The sequence below is a fragment of the Sander lucioperca genome, chromosome 15 (genome assembly GCF_008315115.2).
Source record: "Sander lucioperca isolate FBNREF2018 chromosome 15, SLUC_FBN_1.2, whole genome shotgun sequence".
In the NCBI taxonomy this organism is placed as follows: domain Eukaryota; kingdom Metazoa; phylum Chordata; class Actinopteri; order Perciformes; family Percidae; genus Sander; species Sander lucioperca.
In genome coordinates this window covers 32,874,415-32,883,536 of record NC_050187.1, presented here as the reverse complement: position 1 = coordinate 32,883,536, position 9,122 = coordinate 32,874,415, and the positions used below count along the sequence as shown (strand labels likewise).

The following is a 9,122-nucleotide window of genomic DNA, read 5'->3' as shown; positions in this document are numbered from 1 at the left end:
TTTCTAAGCAAAGAAGCTTTGCATTTCCAGTACAAATGTTGGCATGATGAAACCAAACACATATTTGATGATGTTATCAACCAGGCTATATCTTTAAACAGGAAATGTGCGTAGTATTTTAAAAGCACAACTTGATATCTGCTCAGAAAAAACTGCAGATTGACAGGCAGTACTGGTCGACTCTTGTGGAAACAGGAAGTGGTACAACATTTTCATTGCACCATTTCCACATACTCCACGCAGGAAATAAAGTCTAACTCGTCTGCACATATTTTTGATCTGATTTGTTTTGTGGGTATCATATATATGAGTCCTGTATTTATGTGAATTATAACCTGATCTCGTACACAGGTTTCCCCCTGAAGAATGGAGGATATCTACATTAACAACACTTTACCGGATAATGCTAGTTCCTTGTATAATTACACAATATTCATCATAAATGTGGTGACATGCATAATCATCTGTATTGGACTTCCTTTGACCCTCGTGGCCATCTATGCTCTTTATTCTCTGGTACGTACATTATGACAGATCTATTTGTGTAAAGTCTCTGTCTGTAAAGGATCTTGATCTGAGTTGGGGGCCACATGTCAGGGGGTTAGGGTGAAGTATTTTAATGACCTATATATTTACAAGAATAATGAACTGCTTGAAAAAATGTAAGTTAAGCTGATTGGACCCTGCAGACATATTTGGGAGGAGGAGTTCAGAACATGTTTACAACTGCTTTCTTTACTTTAACCAATGTTTTCCTGCAGGTGGGAAAGGATAATGTTGCTCCGATCTACATCATCAACCTTCTCATTTCCGACCTCATTCAGTTCTGCTGCATGATCGTTTGGGTGGCACAACCTGAGGATGAGAACATAGATAACATAGCCAGAGATATTTACTACCCTGGTCTGATGGCCAGTGTTGGCTTCATGGTGTGCATCGCCCTGGAAAGGTATCTGTCTATCCAGAATGTGTGTAGCTACTTCTGTGTCTGACCATTGTATTACTATATCATTCTGAAGCTGTGTCTTACATCTTGTATTACAGGTATTTGGTCATCGCCTGCCCACTGTGGTACCGCTTCAGACGAACCATCAAGATCTCTGTGGTGGTCTGTGTCCTGGTCTGGATCATTTCTCTTGCCATTCGCTTCTTTTTTATATATATAAAAATATATATAATATATTTTTCCTCCTTCCCCTCCCACTGCTCATATTCTTTCTGGTTGGGACCCTCAAAGTCCTGTCTGCTTCCATCTCAGTTCCCGCTGATGAAAAACGACGAATTGTGGCAATGCTGGTCCTGGTGCTGCTTATTTACATGCTGCTGTTCCTGCCCAGAATCATGTTTCTGAAATATGACAGATATGACATGAACCTCTACTCCCTGTCTGATGTGTTTCTTAGGTTGAGTCCTCTTGCAGACTTAGTTCTGTATGTTTTAATGAGGAAAGGGGCCATAGACAAGCTTTTGGCCTCTGTGTGTTGTTGCAGAATGGACAGCAATGATGTCAGCAGTTCAACAGTATGAATGATGACAACATGTCCACAGTCAGCTTCATGTAGGCAGAGAAAGAGAGAGAGAGAGAGAAAGGGGAGAAACAGAAGAAGACATGTACTGTAGGTAAATAGAAAGGATAGAGACAACACAGATTCTGTCTTCTACTGATATGGTTTCCAATAAGACATCTAACTGTTGATGTAAACCATCTTTTGTAGGAGTTGGGTCTGCACCAATCACTTCTCTTTGCAACTTTTTATCTATCACCCTCTCCAACACACCTGTGTCATGTTATAGATGTGCAAATATTTTGCAGTTCAACAACTTTAATCGTCATCAAGACACAAGGTAGAGTGAACCAAGTTAATGGAATTCTGTCAAGAGAAAGCTGATTTGTGTTTTAAGACCAGTTGGTGTTTACCTGCATAATTTAATACAACTCAAATATCAACAATCACTGTTTGTGCCGTACAAACCTGGACCTTTTGCCAGTGTTGTGCTGACAACAGACTGCCTGCCGAAATACGACTGCACGTCGCTAGAAGGCAATGTTGGTCATGTTGTCCTGATATCCAAACCAAGAGTAAATAAAATGTTACTAAAAAAGTGACAATAACTGTCTCATTTTTGAGCGGGTAATTTTTGAGCAGGGAAATATTTGTCACGAGTTTACATGAGAAACAGATAGGACATACATTAGATTACATACACACATTTACCATGGATAAAGACATGTACAAAGGTATTCTCCGATACTTATCAAGTGGTGAGTATCCAGAGGGTTAAAAGAAAGATTGTCAAATATCGGAATGTTGCTAATCTGCAAGCATTTTAATATTGTTCTTATAATATTGTAATATTTTGAGAAAAAGAAAGTTATAGCCTAATATTACAAGAATAAAATCACAATACTTCAAGAAAAAAAAACACCTGCCATATAGTATGCTGTGCATTACGTTATTGCTCTGCTGATATGGTAGTATCTGAGTCTGACAGACACAGACATCCCCGTTTGGGTCTCTGGTCTCTGAATGAGACAAATAAACTGAAGCTGCTACTGACCAGCCGGGCTGCTCATCTTTATTTTTACAGAGCGGACACAAAGAGATGCACAGATCTGCTCCAGAGCTCCATGTGTCAGGGTTTTGGTATTTTGTGGTGTGTATTATTTTTGTAGTCGGTTTCTGTTCTGTATTGTGCTTGTTTCCTGTTTTATTTTGTAGTCTGTCTTGTCTCCCTTGTCTTGTCTAGCTTTTTTCCTGTCTTTGTTTGTTTCCCGCCTTTTTTGATTTGTTCCACCTGTTGTGTCACCTGCCTCTCGTTCCCTCGTTACCTTGTGTATTTAGCCTCTCTGTTTTTCCCTTGTCTCTCGTCGGATCATTGTTTTTGTCTGGTTTTGTTCCTGTAAGCACGTCGTAGCCTGTTCTGTTGTTTTCTGCCTGCTCCATTTTTGGACCGCCTTTGGTTTGCTGCTGTTTTTGTGTTTAATAAATCCTCGTGCTCATTACTCCTTCGCCTGCTCTCTGCATTTGGGTCCACCATCCTCGCTAACCATGACACCATGTGTTTGAGCCTGAACCATATAGACTGTTAACGTCACGTCACGGGAACACAGGAACTTAAACTTGTGTTGCCTACAACAACTAGGCTAATGACATTCGAGGCTACAATAAAAACATTCGGGGCTGAAGCCCTGCATAAATGACCTGGTTAATATTGGTGCACATACTGTAACTACTTAGACTGACCAACATTGCCCTCTAGCGGCGTGCAGTCGTATTTCAGCAGGCAGTCTGTTTTCAGCACAACACAGGATTTCCGGCGTATGACTATTTTAGAAAAAAATAAATAAATAAAAATTCCACATGGAATTTGTATTTGATGTGCTGGGTCTAACCAATCATTGTACGTCCACCTACCAATGAAACAAGTTGTAGCCAATCAGATGCAAAGTAGGGCGGTTCTTTGACGAAAAGCGAGAGGTGTAGTCGCCTCGGTAATGGAAAATGGATGCAAAGTTTATCAAACTTGGTGCATGTAGATTTGAGAAAGGAGTTACAAATAAATGGCGCCGGGCATGAATAGAGAACAAGAGGAAAAGGGTGGAGATGGGAAGCCGTTCAGCACTTGGTGCATGAATGGGATACTGTACGGCAGCAGCGGTAAGAAAGTGCTTGCTAGTCATTAGATGGTAGTCACAAGCTTCGGTCTGTGCACTCATAAGAGTATGTTACCGGCAACGACGGCTACCGCTACCGCTAGGACTGTGCCTTCACTGACCGACCGTGTTTGTGATTAAAAAAAATATTTGTGTTCATGTTCATTGTGGAACTCGATTTGTCATTAATGACGGCCAATGTGTAAAAAGTTATCTGAAGACCAAACTGCCTTGACAAAGCTGTCTGTTTGGAATCAGCATGGCAGTTATTTAAAGCGTAACTCTCGCCAAAATGCAACCTAGGGTCTTTTTGTGAATGTACCTGAGTCATTCAAAAGCATAATTAGGACGGAAGCGCCATTTTTAAGATTGACCGTATTTTCAGTCAAATGGCCTTTTGAATGGGAGAGCTAGGGGCACTACTATGATCACATCAAAATCACTATTTTTAAAACACTAAGAAGGCTCGACACAACATGAAACTTTGCTCCAAGTATCACCAGGGGCTCTACACATGAACTCGACCATTGAGAACATTGTTTGTGTACACAGAGTCTACTAAAAAGAAAGGTTTTGAACGACTCACTTTAACAGTTGTTGTTTCCGCTCGCCGCCATCTTGCCAGTCAAAAAGTGTTGATCGACGAATGCAATGTAACAGGGAGGAGAGTAAAGATGGAAAGCTCCTGAAGCTTAGTTCCATATAAATGCACGGATAATTTGTTGTTTTGTCGTTAGTGAAACACAATATTGACCTTGTAGTTGAAAAAGGAGCCTCATATAGGAATGACATTTCCTCCTATGGAGTCTGTTCATTCGCATTAACTATCTGTTTCCAAATTTTTAACACTTATAGATCCGATGATCCTCCATGTAATGCTGGATAACAGCAGAACAGCAATAATAGGTACCTAGTCACAGAGATGGTATGATGACGTAAAAACCATTTGGTGTGCATATGTCAACAGAGTTCTCAAGAAAAACCAAAGTAAAATAGAGTGTGGGCTTATCTGGGTGCCTGCTAGTCAACTTCCTGTTTTTTGTGGTGTCTGACATATCTGACATACTCTTTATCACATTCACTGAGCCAGTTTGTGACAGAGTCAAGAAGTCTGTTAATGTTCACATGGCCAAGAAGATTTGTGTTTGATGCTTGTATTGTATACATATTGTGTTTTTGTCTTTTTGAAGCACTTTGTTCACCAGAAAAGTGCTATATAAATGAAATCAACTTGAAACTTATGGTTTGGTCTTTCATTTTTAAGAGCTACACAAAAATGTTTGGTTTGATGTTTTTGTTATTGCTTTCAATTCAATTCAATTTTATTTATAGTATCAAATCATAACAAAAGTTATCTCGAGACACTTTACAGATAGAGTAGGTCTAGACCACACTCTATAAAGCCCCAGCAATTCCAATAGTTCCCCCAAGAGCAAGCATTAGCAGTGGCTATTGCGACAGTGGCGAGGAAAAACTCCCTTTTAGGAAGAAACCTCGGCAGACCCAGACTCTTGGTGGGCGGTATCTGACGGTTGGGGTTATGACGGTACAGGATGTAGCGTGGCACAGCAGAGCATGGGTGGACGCGGTGGATGCGGCAGGACGTAGCCGGGCATTGCAGGGAATCGCAGAGCGTAGCAGGGTGTAGCAGAGCTAGGTGAGTAACAAGCACTTCTGAGACAGGATGTGCATAAAAGGAAACAAAAGAAAAGAGCGTGTCATAAGAAGGAACTTCCTCAGCAGTCTAGAATTATAACAGCATAACTAGGAGAGGCACTATATTATTGATTATACGATAGGTAAATCTGATGACTGTAAAGAGAAGCAGAGAGAAGCAGGGGTGCTGTGTCTGCAGCTATGCACCCTGCCCCGCCGGTCTAGGCGTTCACTGCAACTCCTCACTCCCTAACTATAAGCTTTATCAAAGAGGAGAGTTTTCACTTTAGTCTTAAATGTAGCGACGGTGTCTGCCCCCCGAACCCAAGTTGGGAGCTGGTTCCACAGGAGAGGAGCCTGATAGCTGAAGGCTCTGCCTCCCATTCTACTTTTAGAGACTCTAGGAACCACAAGTAACTCTGCATTCTGGGAGCGTAGTGCTCTAGTGGGACAATAAGGTACTAAGAGGTCCTCAAGATATGAAGGAGCTTGACCATTTAGAGCTTTATAGGTCAGAAGAAGGATTTTAAATTCAATCCTGGATTTTACAGGAAGCCAATGGAGAGAAGCTAATACAGGAGAAATGTGATCTCTTTTCTTAGTTCTTGTCAGAACATGTGCTGCAGAATTCTGGATCAGCTGGAGAGTCCTAAGGGTTTTATTTGAGCATCCTGATAATAAGGAATTACAATAGTCCAGCCTGGAAGTAACGAATGCATGGACTAGTTTTTCAGCATCGTTTTGAGACAGGATGTTCCTAATTTTAGCAATGTTACGAAGGTGAAAAAAGGCTGTTCTAGAGGTTAGTTTTAGATGGGCGTTAAAGGATAGATCCTGATCAAAAATAACTCCTAGATTTCTGACAGTAGTACTGGAGGCCAGGGCAATGCCATCCAGAGTAATTATATCTTCGGCTAATGAGGTTCGTAGGTGTTTCGGGCCCAGCACAATAACTTCGGTTTTGTTTGAGTTTAACATCAGGAAATTGTAGGCCATCCATGATTTTATATCTTTAATGCAAGCTTGAAGTTTAGCTAGCTGGCTGGTTTCGTCTGGCTTGATTGACAGATATAATTGGGTGTCATCCGCATAACAGTGAAAGTTAATTGAGTGTTTCCTAATAATATTGCCTAGAGGAAGCATATATAAGGAGAATAGAATTGGTCCAAGCACTGAGCCTTGAGGAACGCCATGGTTAATTTTAGCGTAATTGGAGGGTTTATTGTTAACATTAACAAATTGCGATCGATCAGAAAAATAGGACTTAAACCAGTTTAGTGCGATTCCTTTAATGCCAACTAAATGTTCCAGTCTCTGTAAGAGGATGGTATGGTCAATAGTATCGACTGCAGCACTAAGATCTAATAAGACAAGTACGGAGACAAGTCCTTTGTCTGAAGCAGTTAGAAGGTCGTTAGTAATTTTCACCAGTGCCGTCTCTGTGCTATGATGCTTTCTAAATCCTGACTGAAAGTCCTCAAATAAGCTATTGCTATGTAGAAAATCACATAACTGATTAGAGACTACTTTCTCAAGGATCTTGGAGAGAAAGGGAAGGTTAGATATAGGTCTATAGTTGGCTAAGACCTCAGGATTGAGGGTGGGTTTTTTCAGTAGAGGTTTTATCACAGCTACTTTAAATGACTGCGGTACATAACCTGTCAATAAAGACATATTTATCATGTCTAGTAATGAAGTGTTAACCACGGGTAACGCTTCTTTAAGTAGCCTCGTTGGGATGGGGTCCAAGAGACAGGTAGATGGCTTAGCTGAAGAGACCTTTAACATTAATTGTTGAGGGTTTATAGGATAAAAGCAATCTAAGTATATGTCAGGTCTAGTCGTTCTTTTTCGTCAGTTAAAGGTGACCCATTAGAGGTTGGGGGCAAGAGGTGATGAATAGTATCTCTAATTGTTGTAATTGTATCGTTAAAGAAACTCATGAAGTCATCACTACTCAGAGCTATAGGAATAGATGGCTCAATAGAGCTGTGGCTATCTGTCAGCCTCGCTACAGTGCTGAAAAGAAACCTTGGGTTGTTCTTATTTTCTTCTATTAGTGATGAATAGTAGTCTGATCTGGCCTTTCTTAGGGTCTTCCTATAGGTTTTCAGACTGTCTTGCCAGTGTGGTGTCTTAAATAGTAATGCTGTGATGCTGTATGAAGAGGAATCCGCCGACACTGTTAAAAAGGTTTATTACAAGCAAAGATTCAGCATCAATTTTACAAACTCCTGCAGAGAGCTTGGAGAACGACCAACCCAAATTCTTCCAAAAAGTCGTTCTGCCTTTTCTTTGTGTGAACAACGTATATATCCTATGCATTGTATCAACATAGGACGTGATATGTGTGAGTATACCATTGGATGGATAACTGACCAATCGATGCCTGTTATCTGGCACAACTCCAAAAAAGGTATCTTCTGTCTTGGGGGGACCTCTGCTCATGTTAACAATTTCCAGATGTTCTCAGTGAATGTAGAGTAAAGTTCATGCATCCTCCTTATACCAACTCTTAAGTCAAAGTGTATAGAATGTTATAGGTTGTCAATATACCACACCAGTCTAAACGAGATTCTTCCAGTTTGGTGGAACGCCATTTACTTTCAAGTTTGCGCGAGATTTGCTTTAATTTACGAGTTTGGGAGTTATACCAAGGCGCTAGTTTCCTTTGCTTCATCGTCTTCTTTTTAAGGGGAGCAACAGAGTCTAAAGTAGTCCGTAGGCAGGCCATAGCACCGTCTACGAAATTATCAATTTGAGAGGGACTAAAGTTTACATAAAGATCCTGTGTTATATTACGGCACGGTAATGAGTTTAGTGCTGTTGGAATATCTTCCTTGAATTTAGCTATAGCACTGTCAGATAGGCTTCTAGTGTAGAAGCTTTTATCTAATTTCGTATAGTCGGGTAGTAAGAATTCGAAAGTTATTAAGAAGTGGTCTGATAATAAAGGATTTTGCGGGAATACTATTACGTCTTCAATTTTGATGCCATATGCCAGCACAAGGTCAAGGGTGTGGTTAAAACAGTGCGTGGCCTCATGCACACTCTGACTGAAACCAATTGGGTCTAGTAGTGAGTTGAAAGCAGTACTAAGGCTATTGCTGTCAACGTCCACATGGATATTAAAATCACCTACAATAAGTACTTTGTCTGATTTTAGGACTACACATGATAAAAACTCTGAGAATTCAGATAAAAATTCAGAATATGGACCTGGTGCTCGGTAGACAACAACAAATATAATAGGCTGTACTGTTTTCCATGTTGGATGCTGAAGATTAAGAACGAGATTTTCAAAAGAGTTATAATTTAGTTTAGGTTTAGGATTAATTAACAGGTTTGAGTCAAATATGGCTGCAACTCCCCCTCCTCGGCCTGAGCCTCTAGAAATTTGAGTATTAATATGAGTGGGAGGAGTGGCTTCATTTAGACTGACATACTCTTCATGGCCCAGCCATGTTTCAGTTAGACAGAATAGATCAATTTGATTATCGGATATCAATTCGTTTACTAGTATTGCTTTAGAAGACAGAGATCTGATATTTAGTAGACCGCATCTAATTTTCCTATCCTGTTCTATCATTGCAGTGGTAGTTGTAATTCCAATTAGGTTGTTAAGTATTGCCCCTTTTTTGGTTACCTGTGGCTGACGTGAACTGGATGCTAAATTGACTATGTTTGCAGTCAACTTCTTATTACTTAGGGGATTCAACACTTTGTATGGTCTGTTGTTGATTATAACTGGAATAGTACTAGTACTACATGTTACCCTGCAGAAAACATTTTCAGATTCATTCACTTGTAA

The 9,122-nt window shown here is 40.3% G+C and overlaps 1 pseudogene; it reads left to right on the top strand.

Moving 5' to 3' along the window:
- The first annotated feature begins 357 nt into the window (after positions 1-357).
- LOC116061693 lies at positions 358-1,606 on the top strand (annotated as a pseudogene).
- The last annotated feature ends 7,516 nt before the right edge of the window (positions 1,607-9,122 follow it).